The following is a 14,698-nucleotide window of genomic DNA, read 5'->3' as shown; positions in this document are numbered from 1 at the left end:
CGCCCGTGGGAGCTCAACGCCGGGGGAGGCCGCGGGGGAGGCCGCAGAGGCGGCTTGCAGGGGCAGCTGTGCCGCCAGTGTGCCTTTTCTGTCGTTAGCCTTTAAAGAAGATTGTTCCGTACCCACGGATACCGACTGAGACACCCCCCTGCAGCGCTGCCCCGCTCTGAGGTCCCCGGCGCAGGAAGGACACGGAGCGAGTCCAGAGGAGGCACCAAGATGATGAGAGGGATGGAGCTGCTCTGCCATGAGGAAAGGCTGAGGGAGTTGGGATTGTTCAGCCTGGAGAGGAGAAGCTTCGGGATGGCCTAATTGTGGCCTTCCAGGGCCTGAAGGGAGCCTAAAGAAAGATGAAGAGAAACTTATTTACAAGGGTCTGGAGTGACAGGACAAGCGGCAGTGGCTTCACACTGAAGGAGTAGGTTTAGATTAGATGTTAAGAAGAAATACTTCCCTGTGAGGGAGGTGAGGCCCTGGCACAGGTTGCCCAGAGAAGCTGTGGCTGCCCCATCCCTGAAAGTGTTCAAGACCAGGTTGGATGGGGCTCGAAGCAACCTGCTCTAGTGGAAAGTGTTCCTTCCCACTGCTGGAGGGTTGGAATTACATGATCTTTAAGGTCTCTTCCAACCCAAACCATTCCATTCCATGATTCTATGACTCAAAACTCCCTTCACTCCTGAGCTGACTCTCTACAGGTTGTTGTATCTGTTGAATCAGGGGTCACTTCTTGGCTACTGGTGGGATTCTTGGGAACTGGCTTCAGCTGCAGCAGTTTTGTGGGTGGATAACGGATGTAGAAGAAAAAATGTACTTTGCCCCAAAATGGCCTTTTGCACTCACATATTCTGCTTTACAGAAATAGTTTAAAGGGAAGAAAGTTGTTGTGCAGTAGTGTGGTCTCTTATGTGAAATCACATGGAGGTGACACAGACTGCGGTTCCACTTGGTAGAGATGGTGGTAAATATGGGGAAGGAAGTGAAGATTTCAGTCCTCCATTACCTTAGGTCTTGCTGTGTTGAGAGGTTAGTTAGTTTTTCTCTTGCTTTTTAATTTGATGATAAGTAGGGAAGAGAACAAAAGAACAGAGATAAACAGCTCTGTACTGAGTCCAAGTTTCTTTGGAGTAGCTGCTGGAACTTCTAAGAGCTATTCCTAGTATAAATAAATCTCAGTGGAGAAGGGCAGTATAAGCAAAAAGTGTGTAGAAGCCTGATTTTTTTCCTAAGTGGATATTAATTTAATGTATTTCCTGCCTGGATATGAATTTTGAGTTTGTTCTGTGTTCAGGTTTTCACCTAAAAGCACTGCTTTGGTTTCCAGAAGAGTGGTGCAAATGGGAGATTGCTGTAACGACTGTTCTTGTCAAGTTTAGTTTCTGACTGCATGTGAGTCCACTTAAAACCAGTTGCTGTGTTTGTATCCCAGTCACCAAGGGTTTACTTTTTGCTTTAATGACACACAGTTGTCCTCTGCACACAGGCAGCGCGTTGCAGTAGTGCTGGGAAGCTTCCAAAACTGCAGCTAGTAATTGAAGTCACACCCTGTCATGAAAATATGCACCCTCTAGGCCTTCTTAAAAATTCAGGCTACAAAAATGACATGTAGTGCGATCACCTCTGTAGTTATGATTTTTTAAAAATATTTTTTATTGTTTTCTCGTTGGCTTTGAAAAAGCTCTCTTGAAAAAGAGGCAGTAGGGTTTGGGGTTTGGGGTTTTTTTTCTGTTTGAGGAGTAATATGAAAAGGTATTTATAGGTATTTATACATATCTAGTTTCTGGTGTGATGCTGGTGTTTTAGTATCCTGGCTTTGAGGACATCCTCGAAAGATGCTCTGATCCTGACAACATTCATATGGTGCAGATAAATAATTCCATTTATTTAGCTGTGAAAACACATGGTGGTGCTCAATCCTAACGTTAATAAGTGCAAAGTGGTGATTTGATTGTGACCATATAATTACAATTCAGAACCCAAACAGCATAATCTTTTCTTTGTACTGAGGAATATGTTTCTTGGTGGGTTTGCACTGTGGTAATTTAGTAGTGGCAAGAGGCAGGAAGAGCAGTGTGGAAATTCTAAAGCACATGCACGTTCCCTTTCACCTTGATGTGCACTGCTACGTCCTGGGATGCTCTAGGGTGAAATAAAAGAAGTGACTGCATGTCAGATTGATGCCTCCTGGCTCCCTTCCCGTGCCTCAGGTTCACATCACGCATTTCTGAGCGTTTTGAGCAATGCACTTCTGTGCATAACTACTGAAGCCCAGGAGCTCTTCTCCTAAATTGCTGTTCATGCTGCATGTAAGAGAGAAAAAATTCCCACAGGTAACTCAGGGGGAAGCTAGGTAAGAATCCTTGAAAATTTAAAGCGGAAAACTGTGTGGAAAGCTCCAAAGGTTGCTTTGGGAATTAAGAGATTAGATCACGTCTCTGTGATCTAAGGAGTCAGAAAGCAAAAGGTGATGATGTTGCAGGCCTGAGAGATGCTAAATATTTCTCTATTCAGTGACTTTAATGGGGAGAGTCAGTGCAGATATTAATGTGCTGCAGACTAAGAAGGGACCAACAGACAGATTTCAAGGTCTTAAAAGTTTTGGTTTTTTTTTTTTTCCAGATTTCTTTTAGTTCAGAAAGCTCACTTGAATATGCATCAGCCTCTCTACCCCACTTATAAATCGAACCCACATTAGGAAAAAATCTAGAACAGAGCCCATATTCTGCACTAAGAACAGAAGAATCCTTAAAATACCTTGGTAGCAGTGTATTTTACTCTTAATATGTTTTATGCTCTTTGGTTTCCTCTCACACCTCTTTTTACAGTTTCCTACAATACTTTATTGCTTTTTTCTGTCCCCTTTCTCTGTTACATAGTTAGTTCTAAGCAGGTGCTAGAAGCAGTGATGTCTGAGAGTGTCATACTCCGGAAGTCTAATCCCATCCCAGTGTTCCAGCCTGACTCAGCCATGTGTGCAAGTCTCCTGCCCTGCTTATCACCACTTGACTGCAGCAGAGCAGCCAGCGGGGTGTGCTGGACACTGCCATCACTGTGCCCCAGAAATGCAGCATTTGAATGCTCCCTGTGATTCTGAGTCACTGTGACTCCAGGCACAACACTGAGTGCTGCATTCCCAGTGTTCAGTAATGCTTTAGGAGCTGGCAGCTCAGCTAGAGACTTGGAAATGTCTCAGGTTTGAAATTAAACACTCTTCCAGGTTATCACTAATACAGTAAGTCTCTGTCTCTGCTTCTTTATCAATAAAGGGGAGGTTAGAATAATATTTATGTAGTTTCCTTACAGGATTTTTTTCAGGATTATTTAGTTAATGTTGGCACTGTGAGATGCTGTAAATACTAGAGGCTTGTACCCGTGTACCATATGATTTTCCACTTTCTGAATGCAACTGTTATTCTTCTGCCACTATTCAGCCCAATGATTTTTATTTTATTTACTTCGATTCTTTGTATTCTAGATTATGCCCCACTGGCAAGGGATCTTGGGAAAGAACTGGGATGCTTTTGTTCGCTGAACAAAACCTGATTCATCCCTTTCCTTACATCACCACCCAGCTCTCCAGCTTTTCAACACAGAGATTGCTATGGCTTTCCTTTAGGTACACTGAAAATCACAGCAGCTGTTTATTTGGAGTCAGCACTCTCCAGCATTATGAAAGTGGTAAAAATATATGTAATCATAGGAGAGATTTAATTATCAAAGATACTGCAAAAGTGGTTTCTTGAAGAGAGTGAAAACAAATAGGAAATTGAGAAACTGTGACTGGCTGAATTCTAGAAAGAGCTCTGAAAAGCAGTGAGAGGAAGAATAAGGGTTGATGAGAAGCTAAGGGATGGGCAGAAATTTAGGGAATAGGGTCACAGATAATGAAAAGCAGGGGAATTTTTGAGATGGGGGTACAGAGAGAGAGTAGGTAAATCAGAGGGAGATGCACTGGCTCTGTTGATATTGTGGCACCCAGTAATGCTCCCAATTTCTGTGCCCGGGTATGTGTTTCTGCCTGAATTAAAGTTTAATTAAAATTTATTCATTCCTTTGTTTAGTGAATGGGATAAAATTGCAAGAAGAGAATGGAAAGGCTTTGGGGGCTGGCTGCCATCAGTATTACACACGAGGCACCAAATTAGGTTTCACAGGCAATCTTAATTTTCGCATTATTTAACTTTTGTCTGACTTTATGCAATATAACCTACTTGTTAAGACATTCCTTTGCTATTGCATATGTATGTATGAGTATGAGTATTTTCTGAAACAATGGCTTGTAAAAAGCTTTAAATAAAACTGCCCATGTTATTGTCCACCTTATGCATGCAATGTCAGCATATTTTGCTGCTCTTATGAGGGATTTTCTTTGTAAGCAGTTTGGGGTGCTGGCATTTGTCCATCTGCATGGACAAATCAAGCTTCCACATTATCTGAACTCTGAGAAGGTCTTTTCAAAGTTTTAATGAGATGTCACCATAGTGGTGCCCTTCTGTCTTCAGTTGCTGATCACTGAAATTCTGGAATCCAAAGGCCTCTTAATAATGAGAGATGAACAGTCATTGAGTTCAGAATTCTCAGCCACCCAGTGTAAAATGCAGGAAAGGCTTTTAAAATTCCAGAGAAACGAAGCAGAAAGTTGAGGTGCTTTAAAAAAGCCATGTCTGACAAAACAGTGGTAATGGCATATACCTGATCTGCTCATTACAAAGCCTTTGCTTTTGTGAAGTAACACATTTACAGAATTATATGCTGAGAGATGACAGAATGAAATAAAGGTGGGGTTCAGTTCCTATTGTTTGCTTGCAAATTGAAGCAAGAACTTTGGGGATTTGCTACAATACTTTCATGATATAATTACTTCTAAAATAATAAGAGATACTTCCAGTTCAACTCCTGTAAATACCTGTTACTGTCTATAGTTGTGAATATATATTTGTCTCTCTGCTGCTTGCTGTCTTTTTGTCTCCCGTGCAGCTTTGCAGAGAGGTAGGACTTGGAGATCCTGCACCATCCCCATAACCTCAGTCAGCGTTGAACTGAGCCCACAAAGAACAGAAAAGAAGTGACTCATGAATTTTTTCCATGTAGGGCATGAGTAGACAAGCAGCCCCTAGAAATGAGGCCGAAATTCTTATGCCTTATATGACACTGATTCATACTCCTTGTGATAAGGAGTGAGGTACTGGCAAGTGTTGAACAAGGGCACAGTGGTGAGTGGGCTGAGCCAGGCAGAAAAACAGGGTGGCTGGAGACTGGTGAAGCAAAGTCCAGGGTTTGGAGCAGTGTGTTTACCCCAGGTACAACAGGATTGACTGATAGTGGCATGATTATTAACAAGATACATAAAACAAGAGCTGCAAACATTTGTCATGCAGGGACCTGTTAAGTGACAAAGGAGGAAACCCAACTGCTGAGAGGAGACACTGAGCAGATCAGAGAAGCCCTCTGCACAAGGGGCTCTGTGAACCTCCTAAGCCTGACCAGAGCATGGAGTGCTTATGAGTAACAATCACATGTGCATGTCCTTAGTTTGGCTGGACATGCAAGTTGGTTCTTTCTAAAGAGAAGAATTACTGAGTTTAGGAATCCTTGCATGGACTGTTTGCTTCAAACTAAAAATTTTTCAATAAAAAGCCTGTTATTTTTTCAAATAGCATTAAAATCTGAAGCTTGTGAAAAATTGTGCTTAGCTCCTCTGTGGTACCTGCAAAGGTCTGGGACACCCCTGTCAGTTGTGCCATTTGGTCTCCTTCCTTCTGCATTGTGGACTGACTGGAGTTTAGGAGACTGGCCCAGTGTGAACACCAACTGCAACCAGCTGATGATGCAGCAGAGCAGAGCCCCACCACAGACACGTTCAAACTACCCTTCTGTTGGCTTAAAAACCTTTGGGTACTCAGACAAGGGTAATGTTGCAAAGCAGAATGCCAGTAAGACACCCAAACCTCTTATTTTAATACCTCTGCTTCACAGAGTTAGACACTGCGTTAAAGCCATGCACTGTTAATACCCATGTCTGTGAATGCTCCAGTTCTCATTAGAGATGGAAGGAAAAAAGCAATTATTAAGTTGGCTAGCCCAACCCTAGTGAACTACAGGATTTTCCAGTTCAGTGTATTCCCTCATTCCTCACTGCAGCAAAGTTTTTTTTCATGTTCCAGACAATGTGGCTTTGTATTTTTTTTTCAAATATTAAGGTAAAAAACATTACTTCTCTTGGATCATAATTTTTTCCATACCACTTAGGAATGTGTGCTAGGGCCTGGCCACGCAACCTTTACAGGATGAGTAAATACTGGTGAGACTTTTCATGCAAAGGCTCTGAAGCATGAACTGGGCTGAGGGAGCTGCCTCTGGCTCAGGTCTCCAGCTGAAAAATGACAGTGCAGTAATACAGAAATTCTGGTGTTTTTTCTGGTTGATCTCACAACGAAGATGACTGGAGATTCTGCAGTGCAACACTGGAAAAAAACAGTCAGCCTTTAGTACTTGAAATTAATACAGCACTTTATGTTCCACAAGGCCACTAAAGAGTATTATTAAAATAGCAGGGCTGCCTTTTAAACATTTGCCCAGACACTACCTCAAATTTTGCTGACCGGCTTTTCTGAGTCATCTCCCAGACTCGCCGCTGCCCTGGCGAGTCCACGCGTCCCGGGAGGACCCCAAGCCGAACCCAAACCTCAACTTCTGCTATTTCGTGGGGGCGGGCGAAGAGCGTTAGTGCCAGACCCCTCTAGCCGGGGGGGAGCGTCACCTCCCCAGCCGAATTCCCGGTGCTTTCCACCCAAAACCCCCTTCCCGTCCCCGGCTCCGGGCGGGGGCGGAGGGGCCGCTCCGCGGGTGGGGCGGGGCCCGCGCATGCGCGGAGCGGGGCGGCGCGCGCGCGCAGGCGAGCGGGCCATGGCCGCCCGTGCGCGGGGCCGCGCGCGGTGTCGGCGGCGCCCTGAGCGGCGCGGCGCGGCCATGGTGCCTCGAGGAGCCGCTCTGCCGCCGGGCACCGACGAGCCGCCGCCGCCGCCGTCGGGCGTGAGAAGCGCGGAGACACCGGGGAGCGGAGCAAGAGGAGGGGGTGGAAGAGGAGGAGGAGGCGGCGGCGACCCGCGGGCTCAGGTGATTTCCCGCCGCGCGCCCGCCGCTCCGCGGCCCTCCGCGCCCCCGCTGTCCGTGCCCGTGTCGGGGCTCCCCGGCCTTCCCCGTGCGCAGCCCCCACCCTTTCCTCTCCCCGCCCTCCATCCCCCCCTTCCCCTCCCCTCCCCTCCTCCGCCGGCGCCGGGAGCCGCCGGGTTACTGGAGTTCAGCGGGGCCGGGGAGGATGCGCCGGGGGCCGCCCGCGCGCCGGCGGTGAGAGCGCGGGAGTTTGCGCCGGGCAGGAGGGAACTCTCCGGCTGGGGAGGGGGCGGGAGGGTCTCGGGATTCGCTGCCTGCCTGTGCGGGCCCCGGGGATGAGCTGCGGGCTCCTGCCGCCCTGACCGAGGTGCTGCCTTGGCCGGGGGGCTCCGGTGCTCCCCGCCCTCCGTGGGGTCTGTGTTTCCCCTCCGGTCCCCTCGGCCGGCTGTGCATCCCCCAGTCCGTGCGCTGTCACGGGTGAGACACGGAGCGGAGCCGGGCACCCCTCCTGGAGACGGGCCCTGGAGCATATGGTCATGCTTATGTAAGGAGCAGCCTGCCCGTGGCGTGGAGAACAGGGCTTTTTCCATCTTCCCTACTTGTGTCATGTCAGTCGGTTTTTTGAGACCTTCTGTAGCCTTTTAAAATAAGGTTTGTGATGAGAATTCTCATTTTTCTTCCGTGCTCGAGTAGTTCCGTGTACCAAGTACACTTGTGACAGATGGAGCTCTTAGAGGGATTCTTATCTTCTGGTTGTGCTGCCTTTTTGGGGGGGTGTGTGTGGGACCTGGTGCATAAATAACGTGGTTCGGAGAATAAAGTGGAAAAAAATGTGAATTTTTTTTGTGTAATGCACGCAAGTATCAGCAAACGAGGGAGAATATTAGATACTGGAGGCATACGATGCCACTTATTTACCAAAGAAAAATGAGATTTGTGTAACATGTTTGACTCAGAAATATTAGCCATTTGTGATCTCATTCAGTATACTTTTTTTTGAAGTCTGTAGGTGTTGCGCTATTCATTTCTTATGCAGTTTTTAATAAAAGAGTTTCTGTTAACTTGTGTTTCAGACTTGGATGCTTTTACGTGTATTTCAGTTAGGGGTTTTTGTCTGTGTAGTGTGTCCGTAGAGATCAAATGTGGGAGGAGAAGAAGGAAATAATTACTCTTTGATCACTTTTGTTTGTAGGTCAGTGAAGATAGATTTAAATATTAAAAAAATACTGTGTTAAGGTGGGAGCTGTTAAGCTATTGCATCCGGTAACTTCGGTTTATCTGTAACCTTGGCTTAGTTTTGCCGGTTATCTTAAATACAAGCTGCCTGTGCATGAGAAACTGTATCTTTTTTTTTCTAATTAGCTTTAATAACTGTGGTAATCAGCTCTAGTTTTTGAGTCGTAATATCACTAAAGGATTCAATTAATTCATAAACTCATTATCGTTAGGAAATGGTTGTCTTTGTGACCACCATTATGTGGAAGGATCATCAGAAATCTTACAGAGTGATATAAAACTGCTGCTTGTCCAAAGCACAGGATTCACCTTGTTTGTATCAGTCTTATGAAGAGCTTCTGATGTTAGAGCCACTTGAATCTGATGGAGATATGAACTGAGCAAGGTGTTGGAAGAAGTACTGGGGAATTCCTTCCTTTGGAGATGATGGGAAGAGATCAGTATCTCACTCCTGTTCAGCAGCTGGAGTCCATGGTGCAGATGCAGAAAGGCACATCATGCCAGTGAGATCTGAACGAATGGGTGTGTCCTGGAAAACTGTATAAGCCTGCCTTGTGTTTCATGTTGCACTCGAAAAAACATTCTTTGAGCTGTTTGCTAAACTTGGGTCGGTTTCCTCCTCTTCACACAGATGTGCAGATGGCTTCTCTTCCCGTCCTCTGGAACCTGGCTGGTGGTTTACTCTTCTGAATCCATTTTTAGCTCCAAATGCACCTGGCAGTGTTTGATGTGGTTAGACTGGACAGTTCACCATAGTTATGCTTTTTAAGTGCATATCCAGGTCCAGCTCCTTCAGTGTGATTCAGACACCTGAGCCTGTTTCCCTGCCCTTACAGCATCTCCTCTCATTGCAGAGAGGCCCTGCTGCTCTGTAATTAGTCGTGTACTTGGGAGGAACACTCAGAAGTGGGTACTTAATCTCGTGGAGTTTCTCTGGAAGAATTCTTTGGTTGCATGTCTTGAGTTTGAACATGTTTTAAAAGGAACTTTTCTAGATATTTTCACCATTTGTTTGGTATTTCTGTTACATGAGCCTGGTGCTGCAGGAAGCTAAGCTGCCTATTTCACAGGCCTGGAAGCTGATGCTCTTTATTTACATGACTTAAACAGATAAGGCAGCAGCAGCAATGGAAACTTTATCAGTGTGGACCTAGAGAAATCTTGAAAGTCTTATTTTATGTTTTGACTTCTTATCAGTCAGGTAACTAGTTATTGGCATTGCAGATTCTAAACATAGGCTGGGTCTGTAGCTGAAATGGCTAAAAACTGTCTGAGCAACTGTGGAAGATGAATTATATTTCATCCAGCCGTGTAACTTCGTCCTGGTAACACATTTGGGTTGCAGGGTTTTTTTGTGAGGCTGATGGGGTATGGCAGCTTTACTTGTGTGTCTGGTTATCCTGTGATCCAGCTCTCTGAGGTGGGATGTCACAGACTGCATCATCCCGGGCTGTCATTAGTGCTCAGTGTGCAGGTCCTCTGGGTATTCTCTCCTCTGCAGAGGCGCTTTGGGATTGCTGCCCAGATTTTCTCAGAATGTGCTGATACAAATGTGGTTAGGCAGGCTGGTAGGTGTGGGCTTGCAAACACGGCTGTGATGGCAAAAAAAAAATGCTGAATAACTAGTTAATAAACCAAACCTTGGACTGGCAAGAGCCAAGAAGGACCTCAGAGCAGTTTAGTTTGTTGATTCAATCTAGATTTTCTTCTGAAGACTTTAATTAAAGATATTATTAATTATAGTTTAATTTTAATGAATTAGACTCCTGTCTTTCAGGTGCCTAACTAAACTACAATCTTAAAATCAGGCAGCCCCTCTTAGTGTGACTGGGTTTGAACTGAACATATGCAGGCAGAGTGTGGATCCTGTAGGAATCCACAGAAGGATTTTGCTGCATAACTGGTGGATCTGTTAATCTTTGTTAACACATGTTAGTCCCCGAGTTCAGCTCCCTGGTCTTACCTGCTCATTATGAAAAATAAAAGACACAGGATGTTTTACAGGCTGCCCATAAATAATATAATGCATTTGCTGTATAACTGAGAGTGGGCTGAAACTGTTCATAGTGTATAAATGTACTTGAGAAATAAATCTTTGAGGAAAATTTCACAGCTCTATGATATGTATCTTCATTTTCCTGAATTGGTTTTCTTCTCGCTCATATGAAACTTGCTAGATTTAATGAAAGTTGGAAATATAGATTATTTTATTATTCTCTGCAGCTAACCTTCTCTTCTCCAGTTGTTTTTGTCCTTTTTCAGTATACCTTTAACATGAATGCATGTTCACTGAAGTTCCTATGAACAGATAAGAGGTTGACCTAATTTGTTTTGCAGTAATATTTGGTTTTTGCAAAATATGTTCTGTATTTGTTTGGAATGGTTAACCTTAGCTGTGCCCCAGTTCACAACTGAATGAGTCTTGAGTGAGTAGGAATGTAGGAATTACTGTGTTTTCTAGGTAGAAATACCAGTTCTCCAGTTACACCACTGCAGCAGCTCTATAGCAATCTGTGTTGTCAGACCAGATGGGAAACAAAAAGAGAAAAAAAAAATTTGTTTGTTCTTGTTAACTGCTTACATAGCAAGATCAAGCTGTCTGTTTGCTGACCAACTCTCTCTAAACCTTTAAATTGAAGGCTAAATACTCTCTGGTTATTATTTGAAATTCCTGAACTCTTGTAGTGATCTACCAGAACTGAATATTATTGGGAGCGGTGACTGGCTGCCAATGGCAGTGTTGCTGGGCACGTCTGCGGTGTTTCACTGCTTTATTAGTACACTGGGTATCTCACTGGATCTGGCCTTCTCAGCAGAAATTTTCAAGTGCTGTCCTTGTTAGCCAGTTTGAATTGTATGGGAGCAAAACGTCTTTTCCTTCTTTGCCTCTGTCTGCATGGGAAACAGCTCTTTTGATGGATTGGTGACTCACATACTCTGAGTTCTAGGTTTGGAGTTTTTTTTCTACAGACTCACACAGGGAAATTCTTTTCTGAGTGCATATCTGACAAACCTTTTCATCCTGTTCCTTCCATTTGCTCCTCTTTTTTTCTCCCTCCCAAAATGATGACATAAAGATCTATGTCTCTGAAGAATGGCTTTTTTCTGAACTTCAAATTCTTTTTGCTCCCCAGACCAGGACAGCATAAAGAAGGAGTGGTTCTGGGGAGTGAATGGGTACCACTCAACTGTGGGTCTAATTTTAGTATTTGTGCTTTTACACTGAACTCTTCCATAGCTACAGGTAGGAGTTGTAGATTTTGTGTTGGGTTTATTTTTTTTTTCCTCTTCAAAGTCTGTCTAGCAAAGTTTACCTGACAGGAAAACAAAAGCTTTTCCTGGTGATATTTTTGGTTCCAGAATGTATTACTGAAAAATAATCCAGAGTGGAAACTAGACTACAGACCAAAGTCAGCTTGTCAACAGAGACATATCCAAAGTAACTAAAATTTCATAGATGTGAGAAACAGAAGCTGAAATTGTCTCTTGGGTTTTAGCCAATCTTGCCAAGTGTTTTAGGTTGTAATATGGTAGGAGAATGAGCATCTTGTTCACAGATGTGAGGCTGAATGTTGCAGGAACAAGTTTGGTTTTGAAGTTCTGATCTTGTCTGGAATTACTGTCTCTTTCTATGGTGATTTTTGATGGCAATAGTATTAGAATAACTCTTAAATTTGCAGATATTCCAGCGTATTTCTGTAACTCTTAATTAACTTCATGATTAATGCTTTCCTAAATGCAGAAACTCTGCTCTGTTAATGTAATTTTATACCTGCTTGGATAAATGGATGCAGGTTTTCTGTGGCCTCGTGTACTGCTTTTTACCAGGGTGTATTTTCTGCCTGTGATGTGATAGATTTATATTTATGTTGCTGCAGAAACAACAGTTACACTAGTTTAAGTGGCAGAATTCACAGCTTCAGCTGAAATTTTATGTCATGACAAAACTTCAGAAAGAAAATTCTGTCAAAGGGAAAATATGTGTTATCTTTGAGGGGGTACGTGTCATGTGAGCACACTCAAGGTGATCTCTTCTGCTGATAGAATGAGCTGGGACAGACTTAGGATAGTCCTTTTTTTTTTTTTTTAAATTGGTTTTTGCTAATTCTACTGTTTTCTTTAAAGCTAACCAGGAATATGCTTTTGTCAAAATGGGTGTGTCAGGTGAGGGAGGGACTTCTGAAAAATCCTCGTTAGAAAACAAAAATGACCAAACAGTTTTGATGAGAAATTTTTAAAAGCTTGTTTTGGTCAAATAGCACAACGTAAGGTGTGAAGTCTGAAGTTCTTGGTCCTGTTTTTGGCTGTGATTGAGTTTCTTCCTAGTGGCTGGTGCAGTGCTGAGCTTTGGATTTAATATGAGAACTACATTGATAACACAGTGATGGTTTAGTTGGTGCCAAGCAGTGATTACTCTAAATCAAGGACTCTCCAGCTTCCTGTGCTCTGACAGTGACCAGGTGTGCAAGAAGCTGGGAAGAAATGGCCAAAGGGATATTCCATACCATAGAACATCATGTCCAGCATATAAACTGGGGGGAATGGGCTGGGAGCCACCGATGGCTGCTCAGGGACAGGCTGGGCATCAGTCAGTGGGTGGTGGGCAATGGTATTGTGCATCACTTGTTTCTCTTGGGCTTTATTCCACTCTTTTTTAGTCGTGTTTTTGTTTGTTTATCTAGTTTTGTTTATGTTTGTTTTGGTGGTTGGTTGGTTGGTTGTTTTTGTTTGTTGTCTCCCTTTCATTGCAGTTGTTACCATCATCATTATTTTATTTTATTTTAATTATTATGCTGTTCTCATCTCAATCCAAGGGTTTTACCCTTTTTCCTGATTAGCCTCTCCATCCCACTGGGAGAGGTGATGGTGAGTGAGTGACAGTGTGGTATTAGCTGCTGGCTGGGGTTAAACCATGACAATCTTTTGTAAGACTGTTCTTTTTCTTCTGATTTGGAACAAGGAGATGTTTGAAATCATGGCAAAAAAATTTTGAAACACAAGTTGCTTCCAAGTCCATTTTTTGTCTTTGTACAACAAGTGACCTATTTTTCTTTTCTTAACCTCTGAACATCCAGCAACTCATGTCATCATCATTTATCTGAGGGTTTTAGAGGTTTAATGTTTGGTCGGTTTTTTTGTTTGTTTTTACACCAATCAAAATAATGTATTGTGAGAGCTCTTTACAATATAATGAGCTTAGAGCAATGGATGTTGTTGCTTGCCTGTATTACATTCTGTTAGAACTTGGCAGCCATTACAACTGAGGCTTTATTTAACACATCCGCATTTCTAGTGGAGTTCGTTTTAAAGGGTTTCTTATTAGTATTGGATGGTTTGTCAGTCAGTGGCAGAAGATGCTGTGGAGCTGCAGTGGCTGCCCCTCACAGTCCATCCGTTGTGACATGATGTGGTTTTCAAAGTTTGTTTTGCTTTTGTTTTAACAGCATTTGAAATTTAGGTTGTTTTCTTAGATAATGTAAATGTTGCACTTTTTAGTTCCCCGAGTTTGTGTGTAAGAGCTTTGGAGGTAGAATTATTCAGCTTAATTTGAACGTGCTAACCCTCGGTTAACTTTCAGTATTAAGAGAAGTTGTCCTTGGGATTCTGGTTTTAGATTAATTAGGAAAGTGAAAACTCAAGTGAAAATTTCCTTCTTGTCCTACATGTTTGGTTGTTGTTGATGACTGGAAAAGGTTTGACAGTTTTGAGAATGTCATTTGGAATCAGGTATTTATTGTCACTTTACATGGGTATTTTTGTCACAGAGTGAAAACCTGTCAGTCAGTCCCTGCCCACCCTTGTCCTGATCTACTTGGAAAAGGAATCCAGCAAAAAAACAGGAGACAGCTTAATTGCAAAGTTTTAATTAAATTTACGGGCTTGGCAAAATAGAAAATCTGAAAAATTCCAAGATTTAAAAATATTCTCATATGAATTATTTAAGCTGTGTGCCCTGATATTTCTTGTAACTCTTTGTATATAATCTGTGTAACTCCCAATTTTGTTTGTACAATACCATCCCTTTAAACTCCCATCTTTTATTGGCATGAAATGCTGAATGCTTGGATTCTGAGTTAGCTGCTTGGGTGATAGTTTTGATTGTTCATTCTAAATATTTGTAGTCTTCTGGCAAACCTTTCAGCATGTTTTGAGCAGCATTGTGAAATGCTGGTGGTGTGTGGGGTGCCCCATGTAGTGGGAAAACGCTTCCTGTGTGAGGGGAAGGATGTGCTGCCCTTGGGGTTTGTAGAGCTGTTGCAAGAGCTCTGTAAAAAGTGTCAGCATTTACATAACTTGAAAAGTCAGACTGAGGGCTAGACAGTGGCAACAGCAGCCCTGCAAGCTGAGGTTT

General features: G+C 43.4%; 1 protein-coding gene across 1 annotated transcript in view; it reads left to right on the top strand.

Moving 5' to 3' along the window:
* The first annotated feature begins 7,068 nt into the window (after positions 1 to 7,068).
* The window catches only part of RNF145 (ring finger protein 145), a 48,037-nt gene continuing 40,407 nt past the window's right edge, over positions 7,069 to 14,698 (top strand). The window contains exon 1 of the mRNA XM_018073630.2: positions 7,069 to 7,113. The gene's annotated coding sequence lies outside the window, so the exon portion shown is untranslated. The remainder of the gene's footprint in view (positions 7,114 to 14,698) is intronic.

Source organism: Manacus vitellinus, unplaced genomic scaffold (assembly GCF_001715985.3).
Source record: "Manacus vitellinus isolate BGI_N305 unplaced genomic scaffold, ASM171598v3 scaffold_25_pilon, whole genome shotgun sequence".
Taxonomy (NCBI): domain Eukaryota; kingdom Metazoa; phylum Chordata; class Aves; order Passeriformes; family Pipridae; genus Manacus; species Manacus vitellinus.
The sequence above is the reverse complement of the archived record's forward strand: the minus strand, read 5'-3'. Positions and strand labels throughout refer to the sequence as shown.